Here is a 17,318-nt window from a genome sequence, read left to right as displayed (position 1 = left end):
AACTCCACTTCACGCTCTGGCGGCAATTCATTCACCTCTTCAGGAAACACATCAGGAAAATCACACACCACGGCTAGATCGCCAATCACCAGTTTATCTTTAGCCTCCAAAGTCGCTAACAGCATAAACAACTCTGCTCCATCCACTACTTCTTCATTCACCTGTCTTGCTGATAGAAACAAACTCTTTCCTTCTTCAATCTCAGGAAAAACCACCGTCTTATCAAAACAATTGATAGAAACTCGGTTAAACACCAACCAGTTCATACCCAGAATAACATCAATCTGCACTAGTGGAAGACACACTAGGTCCATCCCAAAGTCCCTACCAAAAATACTCAAAGGACAATTTAAACAAACCGAAGTAGTAGTCACTGAACCCTTCGCAGGAGTATCAATTACCATACTACCAAACATCTCAGATATCTCTAACTTAAGTTTCACAGCACAATCCAAAGATATAAAGGAATGAGTCGCACCTGTGTCAATAATAGCTACAAGAGGAAAGCCATTAATATAACACGTACCTCGGATCAAACGATCATCTGCAGAAGTCTCAGAACCCGATAAAGCAAAGACCTTGCCTCCTGACTGATTCCCTTTCTTCGGCTTCTGACACTGACTTCCAATATGCCCTTCTTCTCCGCAATTAAAACAAATCACTTCCTTGTGCTTGCAATCAGCTATTGCATGGCCAATCTTACCACAGCGAAAACACCTCTTTACTTCAGCAGTGCATACATTACTCTTATGACCAGCCTGACCACACTTGAAGCAAACTATACCAACAGGAGTACCTCCCCCACTAGTTCTCTGGGTCGGAGCAGCTCTTTGTTTCCCTTTTCCAGCTGGAACATCATACGGCTTGCCACGACTTTGATGCTGCTTTCCCCTGCGGTCACTGACAATCTTATAATGAGCATTATTGTCCTCTTCAAATATCCTGCAGCTATCAACCAATTCAGTAAAAATGCGTATCTTCTGATACCCAACAGCCTTCTTAATTTCAGAGCGCAGTCCGTTTTCAAACTTGATGCACTTTGAAAATTCAGCACCAGCACCAGTGTAATGAGGATAAAATTTGGACAACTCCACAAATTTTGCAGCATAATCCGTGACAGACATGTTTCCTTGCTTCAGCTCAAGGAATTCAATTTCCTTCTTACCACGGACATCTTCCGGATAATACTTCCTCAGAAATTCCCTACGGAATACATCCCAAGTAACGTCTTCACCTGCCACAGTCAACCTCTCGTGAGTCTCTAGCCACCAGTCATCAGCTTCGACTGCTAGCATGTGAGTACCATACCGAACCTTCTGAGCTGGAGTGCAATCCATAACACGAAAGATTCTCTCAATCTCTTTCAACCATCCTAAAGCTGCATCTGGATCATGCTTCCCTTTAAACACCGGCGGATTCTCTCTCTGAAAAGTCGCCAAGCTACGTGATCCAGCATCTCCACCAGCGTTTGGCAAGTTCTGCACAGCTTGTGCCATTGCTTGCATTGCGGCAGCCATTGCAGCGTCATTCCTTCCAGCCATTTCAACTTATCAATACAACACAACTTAACGTTAGATTAATAACAATTACACAATTGTTAGACAGTAACGACACGACAACTGGCCGGACAGACCGACCTGCTCTGATACCACTAATGTAACACCCTTCTAAAATACCCCAAATGTTTAATAATAAAACAACAACAATTAAATCATACATATCAGAGTAATCATGCATCTCAAGGGTGTCACATAACAACTTCTTCACAAAAGTCAACATAAAATCAGTCATGCTCAATTTTATTCAGCATAAAACTTCTTTAACAATACGCAGCGGATAAAATATTCAACATCTGTAATTCATCAAAATTAACATTTATTCAACAGATAAAACATCCCGTCCCGATGTTACATCTATCAGAGCATGACCCTCTAACCACACTAGACTTCAAGCACTAGCTTCTATTCGACTCACTGCTCGTTACCTGAAAAATATAGCTGTAAGGGTGAGTTCCTCAATCGATATAACAAATATTATAATTTATCATGTTATGTTAAGTAATTCTACACGTTAATCACCCTAATTATATCATGCATTAGGCAACGGCACAGTCAACTCTATTATCATATTCAACCATAACGTAAAGGCAACTCAATAACAACATAAAATGCAACTCGATGAGACTCGACTCTTCATGCATGTGGTACCATTTGGAGTAAAACTCCCAACTTAAAATCACTGCCAGTTTAGTGGGCATCAAGGCATAAGCCTTCAACTTTCAACTTAAAATTTTGCCAATCCAGGCCAACGTGGTGTGAGCAAAAGCCCCATAATTTTTGCCAATCCAGGCCAACGTGGTGTGAGCAAAAGCCCCGACTTAATGCATATGAATGTCTATGGCATGTACGACTTGAACTCAACAACATAAGAATAACAGCAACATAACAACTTTTCTTTCAACAAAACAACTTATAATCAACTTTGGCTCATCAGCCTACAACTCAGTAATTTTCAACAAAGCAACTTAAAATCAACTTTGGCTCATCAGCCTACAACTTAATGTTTTCCACAAAACAACTTATCAACATATTTGAATCAATATTTCACAACATAAACTCAATAATTTCGTTCATCACAATTTACTATGATAGGCTAGCTACCAATTGCATTGACAACATAAAAATCAACTATTTTTCTTTACTGTAACAGTGTTAACCGGTTAACGCTATAGGTTAACCGGTTAACGCAGGAAAATTTCACTTCCAGGCAAAACGCAACAGTGTTAACCGGTTAACGCTATAGGTTAACCGGTTAACGCAGGCAAAACTCAACATTTTTCACAATTTATAACAGTGTTAACCGGTTAACACCCTGGGTTAACCGGTTAACGCAGGCGAAACAGCAGTTCCTGCGCTAACACAAGGCAGAATGCAGAGTTTCCGCATTTTCCGCCGTTGGAGGACTTCCGGACCTCCGATTCAACTTCCGTAAAAAGCTATACGCTCAGAAATTCACAATACACTCAAACACAAATTCAAATTCAATTTCAGCTTTAATACAACTTATTCAACATAATTTCTCAACATTCTAAATCCCAATTAGGGTCAATCGACGGCTTATCACTACCCATTACATGTTAATCGATAATACCAATTAAACGACGATAAACCCCCCTTACCTTAACAATCCGGCAACTCTTCGAGCTTCAAGCTTTTCCGTTCTCCAACCTTTGCTCTACAGCTCCTTCTCTTGCCCTTTTCCTCTTTCACGATGCTTCTCTGCTTTTTCACGTAAAACCCTTCTGTTCCAAAATGAGACTCTTTCTCTTATTTCCAACTTATATATTTTCCAAATAATTATTATTCCAAAATAATAATAATAATAATCCAATAATTCAACTTTATTTAATTAAATTAATAAAATAATATTAACTCAATTAAATAATTCTCTTATTTTAATCGGGGTTCACGTAAAACCCTTCTGTTCCAAAATGAGACTCTTTCTCTTATTTCCAACTTATATATTTTCCAAATAATTATTATTCCAAAATAATAATAATAATAATCCAATAATTCAACTTTATTTAATTAAATTAATAAAATAATATTAACTCAATTAAATAATTCTCTTATTTTAATCGGGGTGTTACATCTGCTGGATGAAGGTATTGATGTTTCTGACTTCAGAATTGAAGACTGTCTGGATTCAGAAGAAGATCTTGTCAGATACAAGAGAGGTCTTTCTGAGAGGAAGATAGCTGATGAAGCAAGGAAAGCAAAGAAAGCCAGAATTGAAGGAGCTTCTGGAAGCGGATCTTCAGCTCCTCTGCAAATCTCAACTAGTAAGTCTATTCCTCCTGCTACTTCTGTACCTATAATGGCTTCTTCTACTCCTCTCCCAACACCTCCCATCTTTACAACCTCTGACATTCCTCCTTCAATCATCAGAACCTCACAACCTCCACCTGTTTTAAAAATTGCACGTAATTTCATACCACCCTCTGAACCTAAACAATTATATCACCACAGCCCTTCCTCTTCATCATCCTCAGCACCAGAATCACCCCCATACAATAGTGTTTCATCATCATCATCAGAACCTTCTGACCCTAAATCCCCAACAATAGCTGAAATTTATGCTAGAAAATTCGCCCCACAAACTCAAACACAATCTGAAGTAACCTCAACTCTCCGAACTTCTCTTCCACAACAAACAACCACCATCTCCCTTGAAAATCAAACTTCCCTTCCACCACAAACAACCACCATACCCTCTGAAACTCAACCATCTGATCCCTTCACCTCTAATATCACTCCACCAATTATTCCCGCTGTACCTGGACCAGACTCTGACCCATTAGACCTAAACCCACTCTATGCTTCATCCCCCAGTCTTCAACCAGAAGCAGATTCTGAACTTCAAGCAGAATCTGAACCTCAACCAGAATCAGAAACTGAACCTCCCTCTCTAAATCTCAGCCCTCAAAACTCTCCACCTCATTCACCTGAACCTGAACCTGATCTTACCATACCTACCCTTGAGGAGGCCATTATACAGGTTGCAGAAGCTTCAGTCCAGAAGGTCAAGTCTCTGGCTAAAAACTCTGAAGTTAGTGATGATCCTAAATCTGTTAGGACACACTGGAACAGAGTCATTAGTTGGATGACCTCTGAGTCTTATAGGCTGAAGAGTATCTCTGAACAAGTCAGAAATGGCTACATCAGAGATGCTGAGGAACGGCTCCAAGAGAGATTGGCCAGAGAAGCTGAGGCCAGAAGATTAGAGGAGGAAAGATTGGCTAGGGAAGCTGAAGAAGAAGCAAGAAGGTTAGAAGAAGAAAGACTGGCAAAGGAAGCAGAACTTCTAAGGATTAAGGAAGCTGAAGCCAAGGCTCAGGCGGATGCAGAAGCCCAAGCTGCTGCTGAAGCTGAAGCTCAGCAGGCTCTGACTCAGGGGGAGTCTTCCTCTGCGATCCCTATGATTCTTCATGCTCTGAAAGAGATCAAGCAAGATCAGAATGAGCTCCGTGCCAGGATGGACAAGCAAGACGCTTTGAATGAAAACATCCAGAATATGTTTGCCATGTTGCTTCAGAGACTTCCTCAACCTCCAAACCCTTAGGCACTTAGGATTTATTTTGTTTGCTTGCCTAGTGTTTTTGCTTCTGTCTTCTTTAGCTCTGATATTCTCTTGGATCTGATGTTTTTGAATGCCTTTGTGCCTTTGTGCTTCTGATTAATGAAATGTTTTTCTCTTTATTATCTTGTTATTTTTTTTATATATCTACCTTTTTGATTCTGACAAAAAGGGGGAGAAATCATTAAATAGCTCTGATGAAAATTTGTCTAAAACCTTAAGCACTCTGCAACATTTGTAGAAATAGCTCTGATAAAAATAGCTCTGATTAAATAACTCTAACATTAAATTTAAGAATTTGCAGAAAGTTTCAGAAATCTCATTACTTGAAAAGCTCTGGTAAGAACTTCTGAACTCCCTAGCACTAACTCAGGGGGAGCTTCTGTCTATCTGATCTTATTTTATTCATGTTTCATCTGCTATTTTAAGTTGTTTTGTCATCATCAAAAAGGGGGAGATTGTAAGAACAAAAATTGTTCTACAACAGATTCCTTGATTTTGATGATAACAAAGGATGAAACCAAAAATGGCACCCTAACGAAAAGTTTCTAAGTGTGCAGGGTTCTAAAGAAAGAAGGAATAAATCTGATGATGTCATCAGATGCACAACAAGATCAGATACAAATTTTCAAGTATCAGAAGCATCTGAAGTGGAATCTCATTCAAGAAGCTCTGACTCTGGACAAAACTGCAAAGTATCAGAAGCATCTGAACATGAAGTAAAGTCTAGAAGCTCTGACTCTGAACAAATGCCTTCTGTAAACTCTGAAATTTATCAGCGCTATCTGAACTCTCAAGAAATAACATCAGAAGCCAGATCCCAAGAATCTCCAGATACACGAAGACTCTAATCAGATTTGTTAATCATGATGAAGTAACGTTTAAGCCAAGTTAAAGTTCTGCAAATGGATTTCCTCAATTAGAAAGAGACGTTAATCTCCTCTCCAAGAGAGAAGATACTACTTGTGGTAAGTAGTCACTTCTAAAAGAAAAAGTCTCCTGCAGAAGCTATTTATGGAATGGCGTAATTACATCTCATTATCCAGCAGATTTAACTCTACTTCAACTCTATTTCAACACTACTTCAACTCCTATATAAATAGAGAAGAAATCAACTTTCAGTAAGCAAGAAATCAACTAGCCAAAACTATACTGAATTATCTCACGCTCAAGAAAATCATCTTTGCTCTCAAAGAATTTCACTAAGCTTTTGCTTATTAAGTGAAAAATCTGTTCTTAAGTTTGTAATACTTGCTTTCTTAGAAGCACTCTAGATTACATATCTTGTATCTATTTTTTATTTGATTTCCTCAAGTGACTCTTTGTAGTCTGTAGACTTGAGAGGACTAAGAGATTTTCTTCTCTCTTAGGGGTTGTTTGTAATCTTTCAAGATTAGTGGATTAAGTCCTTGTTGAAGGCGAAATCACCTTGGCCGGGTGTGTAACACCCTTCTACCCAAACGACATATTTAAATAAATTATCAGAGTACAACATGTAGAAGAGTTTACATTTCTTACAACATAACACTTATCGCATCACAACATAAAACATATTATTTATTTTATTAAAACTTCGCAGCGGACAACAACACAAATATTATCATTCATCATATAACAATTCATAATAATGTTTCAACATTATCTCAACAAAGCATCTCAACATATTAGTCATCATAAACAACGTAAATAATAACCAATTATCTATCGAATCCCATAACCCCGGTGTCACATGACCAGAGCATTTGACTCGACTCTGTAGAATAACTCTACACTTATTCTTCAAACCTCAACAATAACTACTCCTCTTTATCTGCACATTGCTCATCATAGATGAACATAAACACATGCAGAAGGGGGTGAGAATTACATTATTAAATAATAATATAACGACAGAAATATAAACATAAATATATTTCACATATGCCAACACAGCTCATCATAATCATCATAATCGACATACTCATGAACATCAGCAAAACAACATATCAAATGCAATGCACACACCCATGCATGACTCAACACGACTCGGTATACCCATTTTGTGACCAACTACAGGATCACCACTCCCAGATTCATCACCATAGAATCCGAGTTCCCCGCAAGGAACCAAGCCTCTCCACAAGCCCGGAGTCAACAACATCATTGGAACTCAGTCCGTTCATCACTAGGCATCGGCCTTTCATGAATGCATGCACCCCAAACATGCATCATAATCAACATAGCAACAACAGCATCATATAGTCATGTTATCATCATCATTAATAGCATGACATACAACTCAACAAAACAACAACAACATTACAACGATATCACATCTGGGAGTTTAAAACGCGAAAGCTGTCCGTCAAACTGATATGGCGAACGCCATTAGGCTAATGGCGAACGCCATTAGCGTTAAACGCTCTTATTCTGGAAAAACTGTCCGTCAAACTGATATGGCGAACGCCATTAGGCTAATGGCGAACGCCATTAGCGTTAAACGCTCTTATTCTGGAAAAAAAGCCCAAATGGCGAACGCCAAAGGCATAATGGCGAACGTCATTTGGCTGTTATGTGCATAAATAAGATTTTAAGTGCGGAAACAGTGGACGCGCGGGCTTCTAAGCATATAACTCAACAAAACTCACAGATCGGAGAATTTCCATCAAAACCCCAAACTTTCCCAATCTCCCTAAAATCCCCAAAATCCATCAACAATCCAACATATATCATGAATTTGCTCGCATATTATCGTTTAATAAGGTTCCGACCCCTTACCTCTTTGGATTGAAGGAAGTTCTGAGCAATCTTTGGCCTTTTCCTCTTCCTTCTCTTTCTCTTCAGCGTTTCTCCCTTTCTCTGACTCTGAGGCAAAAATACGTGAAAACACTCTGAGTTCTCACCTTGGCCTCTTTTATCCACTTCCACTTTTACCCTTCCACTCTTCATATTCCATTTATTTTATTTATTTAATTATTATTAAAATAAATAACATCTATAATAATAATAATAATTCCCAATATTATTTAATAATTCATTTTATCTTCAAATAATCATATTAAAATAATATTTAAATTAATCTAACAATATTCTGGGTGTTACAACTCTCCCCCACTTTAGAAGTTTTCGTCCTCGAAAACATACCTCAAGCAAATAAAGCCGGATACGACTCCTTCATCTGATCTTCATGCTCCCAAGTCAAGCTCTCACCAGCTGGACCTCCCCAAACAACTTTCACTAGAGCAATCTTCTTACCTCTCAGGGTCTTCTCTTCTCAGTCATCTATCCGAATTGGCAACACCTCAACGGTTAAATTATCCCTCACCTGGATATCATCCAACTGAACAACATGCGAAGGATCCGCAATATATTTTCTCAACTGAGATACATGAAACACATCATGCAGATTAGAAAGCGATGGTGGTAAAGCTATCCGATACGCCACTTCCCCAACCCTCTTCAAAACCTGATACGGACCCACAAACCTCGGAGTAAGCTTTTTAGACTTTAAAGCTCTACCCACACCTGTCGTCGGAGTAACTCTCAAGAACACATGATCTCCCTCTTGGAACTCAAGTGCCTTCCTCCTCTTATCATGATAACTCTTCTGACGACTCTGAGAAATCTTCATTTTCTCCTGAATCATCTTAACCCTTTCAGTCGTCTGCTGCACAATCTCAGGTCCGAGTACAACACTCTTACCTGGTTCATACCAACACAATGGAGTTCTACACCTCCTACCATACAATGCTTCATATGGAGCCATACCGATACTAGCATGAAAACTATTATTATAAGTAAACTCCACCAACGGCAAATAACTATCCCAAGAACCACTCTGCTCCAACACACAAGCTCTCAACAAATCCTCCAAGGATTGGATAGTTCTTTCAGTCTGACCATCAGTCTGAGGATGATAAGCTGAACTCAACCTCAACTTAGTCCCCAACGCTTTCTGCAAACTTTCCCAAAATCTAGAAGTAAATCTGGGATCTCTATCAGACACAATACTGGATGGAATACCATGCAGCCTCACTATCTCCTCAATATACAACTCTGCCAACTTCTCTAAAGAGTGATTAATCTTCATCGGCAAGAAATGCGCCGACTTAGTCAATCGATCCACAATCACCCAAATAGAATCATTACCTTTCACCGTCCTCGGCAATCCCGTCACAAAATCCATGGAAATGCTATCCCACTTCCATTCAGGAATCTTCAAAGGTTGCATCATACCTGCCGGTTTCTGATGTTCAATCTTTGACTTCTGACAAGTCAAACAGGCATACACAAACTTAGCAACATCTCTTTTCATACCAGCCCACCAAAACAACTTCTTCAAATCTTGATACATTTTTGTTGCACCTGGATGGATACTCAATCCACTCCTATGGCCCTCTTCAAGAATACTCTTTTTCAATTCAGACACCTCAGGAACACAAACTCTACCTTTAAATCGCAGGATGCCATTCTCATCAATCTCAAAATTACCACCATTACCCTGGTTAACCATAGTAATATGATCAACTAGAGCGACATCAACTTGCTGACCATTCCGAATATCTTCCAGAATTTCACTAGTCAACTTCAGCATACCCAACTTTACACTATCAGCGGAAACTTCACAACCCAAACTCATATCACGGAACTGTTCAATTAACTCAAGCTCCCGAACCATCATCATAGACATATGTAGAGACTTTCTACTCAGCGCATCTGCAACTACATTAGCCTTACCGGGATGATAACTCAATTCAAAGTCAAAATCCTTCAGTAATTCTAACCACCTTCTCTGCCTCATATTTAACTCTTTCTGATCAAACAGATACTTCAGACTCTTGTGATCACTGAACACTTCGAATCTGGAACCATACAGATAATGCCTCCACATTTTCAACACAAATACAACAGCTGCAAGTTCTAGATCATGCGTAGGATAATTCCTCTCATGAACTTTCAATTGTCTAGAAGCATAAGCTACAACTTTACCATTCTGCATCAAAACACCACCAAGACCCATCAAAGAAGCATCACAATAAACAACGAAGGACTCACCAGGATTAGGCAAGATCAACACTGGAGCACTGGTCAACCGCCTCTTCAACTCAACAAAACTCGCTTCACAAGCTGCATCCCACACATACACTTGACCCTTCTTAGTCAACTGCGTCAACGGCAATGCCAACTTAGAGAAGCCCTCAATAAATCTGCGATAATACCAGCTAACCCCAGAAAACTGCGTATCTCAGTAGCAGACTTCGGAGTCTCCCACTGTAATACAGCATCAACTTTAGCAGGATCAACAGAAATCCCACCACTCGAAATCACATGGCCAAGGAAACTCACTTCCTTCAACCAGAACTCACATTTAGATAACTTTGCATATAATTCTTTTCTCTTAACACCTGCAAAACAATTCTCAGATGTCCTGCATGCTCTTCTTCCGTCTTAGAATATATCAATATATCATCTATGAACACCACAACAAAATTATCAAGGTACGGATGAAATATACGATTCATATATTCCATAAACACACCTGGAGCATTAGACACACCGAACGGCATCACAGTGTATTCATAATGACCATACCTCGTACGGAAAGCAGTCTTCGCAATATCATCTGACTTCACTCGGATCTGATGATAACCCGACCGCAAATCAATCTTACTGAAAACATGAGCTCCAACCAACTGGTCCATCAAATCATCAATCCTCGGCAATGGATACCGATTCTTGATAGTCACCTTATTCAACTGCCGATAATCGACACACAACCTCATCGTACCTTCTTTCTTCTTCACTAACAATACTGGTGCACCCCAAGGAGAAACACTTGGACGCACAAACTTCTTCTCAAGCAATTCTTCAAGTTGCTTCTTCAATTCAACTAATTCAGTTGCCGACATTCTATAAGGAGACATCGACACTGGACTCGTACCTGGTACTAAGTCAATGGCAAATTCGACTTCACGTTCTGGAGGTAAATCACTTACATCCTCCGGAAACACATCCTGAAATTCACAGACAACAGGCAAATCTACACTCACCACTTTCTTATCCGCTTGCAGAGACGCAAATAAAGCGAATATCTGAGCTTCATCTTTCACAAAATCCCCCACCTGCCTAGCAGATAGAAATCTTGCCTCATCATTCTCACCAACTTCAGAAAACCGCACCGTCTTCCTATAGCAGTTGATAAACACGCCATAGAATTCTAGCCAATTCATTCCCAGAATAATATCAATTTGGTGCAAGGGTAAGCACACCAAATCAATCACGAACTCTCTCTCAAAGATCGTCAAATGACAACCTCGACAGACAACAGAAGTCTTCACAGAACCATTAGCAGGAGTATCTATCACCATACTTCCGCCTAGGGACGACATAATCACACCAATCCTGGTCGCACACTCATACGAAATAAACGAATGAGTAGCACCAGTGTCATTTACACTAATCGACCAACAGGGAAAACATCACATTATGACTCGACTGGACTGACTATGCTCTGATACCACTAATGTAACACCCTTCTACCCAAACGACATATTTAAATAAATTATCAGAGTACAACATGTAGAAGAGTTTACATTTCTTACAACATAACACTTATCGCATCACAACATAAAACATATTATTTATTTTATTAAAACTTCGCAGCGGACAACAACACAAATATTATCATTCATCATATAACAATTCATAATAATGTTTCAACATTATCTCAACAAAGCATCTCAACATATTAGTCATCATAAACAACGTAAATAATAACCAATTATCTATCGAATCCCATAACCCCGGTGTCACATGACCAGAGCATTTGACTCGACTCTGTAGAATAACTCTACACTTATTCTTCAAACCTCAACAATAACTACTCCTCTTTATCTGCACATTGCTCATCATAGACGAACATAAACACATGCAGAAGGGGGTGAGAATTACATTATTAAATAATAATATAACGACAGAAATATAAACATAAATATATTTCACATATGCCAACACAGCTCATCATAATCATCATAATCGACATACTCATGAACATCAGCAAAACAACATATCAAATGCAATGCACACACCCATGCATGACTCAACACGACTCGGTATACCCATTTTGTGACCAACTACAGGATCACCACTCCCAGATTCATCACCATAGAATCCGAGTTCCCCGCAAGGAACCAAGCCTCTCCACAAGCCCGGAGTCAACAACATCATTGGAACTCAGTCCGTTCATCACTAGGCATCGGCCTTTCATGAATGCATGCACACCAAACATGCATCATAATCAACATAGCAACAACAGCATCATATAGTCATGTTATCATCATCATTAATAGCATGACATACAACTCAACAAAACAACAACAACATTACAACGATATCACATCTGGGAGTTTAAAACGCGAAAGCTGTCCGTCAAACTGATATGGCGAACGCCATTAGGCTAATGGCGAACGCCATTAGCGTTAAACGCTCTTATTCTGGAAAAACTGTCCGTCAAACTGATATGGCGAACGCCATTAGGCTAATGGCGAACGCCATTAGCGTTAAACGCTCTTATTCTGGAAAAAAAGCCAAATGGCGAACGCCAAAGGCATAATGGCGAACGTCATTTGGCTGTTATGTGCATAAATAAGATTTTAAGTGCGGAAACAGTGGACGCGCGGGCTTCTAAGCATATAACTCAACAAAACTCACAGATCGGAGAATTTCCATCAAAACCCCAAACTTTCCCAATCTCCCTAAAATCCCCAAAATCCATCAACAATCCAACATATATCATGAATTGCTCGCATATTATCGTTTAATAAGGTTCCGACCCCTTACCTCTTTGGATTGAAGGAAGTTCTGAGCAATCTTTGGCCTTTTCCTCTTCCTTCTCTTTCTCTTCAGCGTTTCTCCCTTTCTCTGACTCTGAGGCAAAAATACGTGAAAACACTCTGAGTTCTCACCTTGGCCTCTTTTATCCACTTCCACTTTTACCCTTCCACTCTTCATATTCCATTTATTTTATTTATTTATTATTATTAAATAAATAACATCTATAATATAATAATAATTCCCAATATTATTTAATAATTCATTTTATCTTCAAATAATCATATTAAAATAATATTTAATTAATCTAACAATATTCTGGGTGTTACAACTCTCCCCCACTTTAGAAGTTTTCGTCCTCGAAAACATACCTCAAGCAAATAAAGCCGGATACGACTCCTTCATCTGATCTTCACGCTCCCAAGTCAAGCTCTCACCAGCTGGACCTCCCCAAACAACTTTCACTAGAGCAATCTTCTTACCTCTCAGGGTCTTCTCTTCTCGGTCATCTATCCGAATTGGCAACACCTCAACGGTTAAATTATCCCTCACCTGGATATCATCCAACTGAACAACATGCGAAGGATCCGCAATATATTTTCTCAACTGAGATACATGAAACACATCATGCAGATTAGAAAGCGATGGTGGTAAAGCTATCCGATACGCCACTTCCCCAACCCTCTTCAAAACCTGATACGGACCCACAAACCTCGGAGTAAGCTTTTTAGACTTTAAAGCTCTACCCACACCTGTCGTCGGAGTAACTCTCAAGAACACATGATCTCCCTCTTGGAACTCAAGTGCCTTCCTCCTCTTATCATGATAACTCTTCTGACGACTCTGAGAAATCTTCATTTTCTCCTGAATCATCTTAACCCTTTCAGTCGTCTGCTGCACAATCTCAGGTCCGAGTACAACACTCTTACCTGGTTCATACCAACACAATGGAGTTCTACACCTCCTACCATACAATGCTTCATATGGAGCCATACCGATACTAGCATGAAAACTATTATTATAAGTAAACTCCACCAACGGCAAATAACTATCCCAAGAACCACTCTGCTCCAACACACAAGCTCTCAACAAATCCTCCAAGGATTGGATAGTTCTTTCAGTCTGACCATCAGTCTGAGGATGATAAGATGAACTCAACCTCAACTTAGTCCTCAACGCTTTCTGCAAACTTTCCCAAAATCTAGAAGTAAATCTGGGATCTCTATCAGACACAATACTGGATGGAATACCATGCAGCCTCACTATCTCCTCAATATACAACTCTGCCAACTTCTCTAAAGAGTGATTAATCTTCATCGGCAAGAAATGCGCCGACTTAGTCAATCGATCCACAATCACCCAAATAGAATCATTACCTTTCACCGTCCTCGGCAATCCCGTCACAAAATCCATGGAAATGCTATCCCACTTCCATTCAGGAATCTTCAAAGGTTGCATCATACCTGCCGGTTTCTGATGTTCAATCTTTGACTTCTGACAAGTCAAACAGGCATACACAAACTTAGCAACATCTCTTTTCATACCAGCCCACCAAAACAACTTCTTCAAATCTTGATACATTTTTGTTGCACCTGGATGGATACTCAATCCACTCCTATGGCCCTCTTCAAGAATACTCTTTTTCAATTCAGACACCTCAGGAACACAAACTCTACCTTTAAATCGCAGGATGCCATTCTCATCAATCTCAAAATTACCACTATTACCCTGGTTAACCATAGTAATATGATCAACTAGAGCGACATCAACTTGCTGACCATTCTGAATATCTTCCAGAATTTCACTAGTCAACTTCAGCATACCCAACTTTACACTATCAGCGGAAACTTCACAACCCAAACTCATATCACGGAACTGTTCAATTAACTCAAGCTCCCGAACCATCATCATAGACATATGTAGAGACTTTCTACTCAGCGCATCTGCAACTACATTAGCCTTACCGGGATGATAACTCAATTCAAAGTCAAAATCCTTCAGTAATTCTAACCACCTTCTCTGCCTCATATTTAACTCTTTCTGATCAAACAGATACTTCAGACTCTTGTGATCACTGAACACTTCGAATCTGGAACCATACAGATAATGCCTCCACATTTTCAACACAAATACAACAGCTGCAAGTTCTAGATCATGCGTAGGATAATTCCTCTCATGAACTTTCAACTGTCTAGAAGCATAAGCTACAACTTTACCATTCTGCATCAAAACACCACCAAGACCCATCAAAGAAGCATCACAATAAACAACGAAGGACTCACCAGGATTAGGCAAGATCAACACTGGAGCACTGGTCAACCGCCTCTTCAACTCAACAAAACTCGCTTCACAAGCTGCATCCCACACATACACTTGACCCTTCTTAGTCAACTGCGTCAACGGCAATGCCAACTTAGAGAAGCCCTCAATAAATCTGCGATAATAACCAGCTAACCCCAGAAAACTGCGTATCTCAGTAGCAGACTTCGGAGTCTCCCACTGTAATACAGCATCAACTTTAGCAGGATCAACAGAAATCCCACCACTCGAAATCACATGGCCAAGGAAACTCACTTCCTTCAACCAGAACTCACATTTAGATAACTTTGCATATAATTTCTTTTCTCTTAACACCTGCAAAACAATTCTCAGATGTCCTGCATGCTCTTCTTCCGTCTTAGAATATATCAATATATCATCTATGAACACCACAACAAAATTATCAAGGTACGGATGAAATATACGATTCATATATTCCATAAACACACCTGGAGCATTAGACACACCGAACGGCATCACAGTGTATTCATAATGACCATACCTCGTACGGAAAGCAGTCTTCGCAATATCATCTGACTTCACTCGGATCTGATGATAACCCGACCGCAAATCAATCTTACTGAAAACATGAGCTCCAACCAACTGGTCCATCAAATCATCAATCCTCGGCAATGGATACCGATTCTTGATAGTCACCTTATTCAACTGCCGATAATCGACACACAACCTCATCGTACCTTCTTTCTTCTTCACTAACAATACTGGTGCACCCCAAGGAGAAACACTTGGACGCACAAACTTCTTCTCAAGCAATTCTTCAAGTTGCTTCTTCAATTCAACTAATTCAGTTGCCGACATTCTATAAGGAGACATCGACACTGGACTCGTACCTGGTACTAAGTCAATGGCAAATTCGACTTCACGTTCTGGAGGTAAATCACTTACATCCTCCGGAAACACATCCTGAAATTCACAGACAACAGGCAAATCTACACTCACCACTTTCTTATCCGCTTGCAGAGACGCAAATAAAGCGAATATCTGAGCTTCATCTTTCACAAAATCCCCCACCTGCCTAGCAGATAGAAATCTTGCCTCATCATTCTCACTAACTTCAGAAAACCGCACCGTCTTCCTATAGCAGTTGATAAACACGCCATAGAATTCTAGCCAATTCATTCCCAGAATAATATCAATTTGGTGCAAGGGTAAGCACACCAAATCAATCACGAACTCTCTCTCAAAGATCGTCAAATGACAACCTCGACAGACAACAGAAGTCTTCACAGAACCATTAGCAGGAGTATCTATCACCATACTTCCGCCTAGGGACGACATAATCACACCAATCCTGGTCGCACACTCATACGAAATAAACGAATGAGTAGCACCAGTGTCATTTACACTAATCGACCAACAGGGAAAACATCACATTATGACTCGACTGGACTGACTATGCTCTGATACCACTAATGTAACACCCTTCTACCCAAACGACATATTTAAATAAATTATCAGAGTACAACATGTAGAAGAGTTTACATTTCTTACAACATAACACTTATCGCATCACAACATAAAACATATTATTTATTTTATTAAAACTTCGCAGCGGACAACAAACCAAATATTATCATTCATCATATAACAATTCATAATAATGTTTCAACATTATCTCAACAAAGCATCTCAACATATTAGTCATCATAAACAACGTAAATAATAACCAATTATCTATCGAATCCCATAACCCCGGTGTCACATGACCAGAGCATTTGACTCGACTCTGTAGAATAACTCTACACTTATTCTTCAAACCTCAACAATAACTACTCCTCTTTATCTGCACATTGCTCATCATAGACGAACATAAACACATGCAGAAGGGGGTGAGAATTACATTATTAAATAATAATATAACGACAGAAATATAAACATAAATATATTTCACATATGCCAACACAGCTCATCATAATCATCATAATCGACATACTCATGAACATCAGCAAAACAACATATCAAATGCAATGCACACACCCATGCATGACTCAACACGACTCGGTATACCCATTTTGTGACCAACTACAGGATCA

This window comes from Lathyrus oleraceus, chromosome 3 (genome assembly GCF_024323335.1).
Source record: "Lathyrus oleraceus cultivar Zhongwan6 chromosome 3, CAAS_Psat_ZW6_1.0, whole genome shotgun sequence".
NCBI classification, from domain to species: domain Eukaryota; kingdom Viridiplantae; phylum Streptophyta; class Magnoliopsida; order Fabales; family Fabaceae; genus Lathyrus; species Lathyrus oleraceus.
This window is presented reverse-complemented; position numbering follows the sequence as displayed.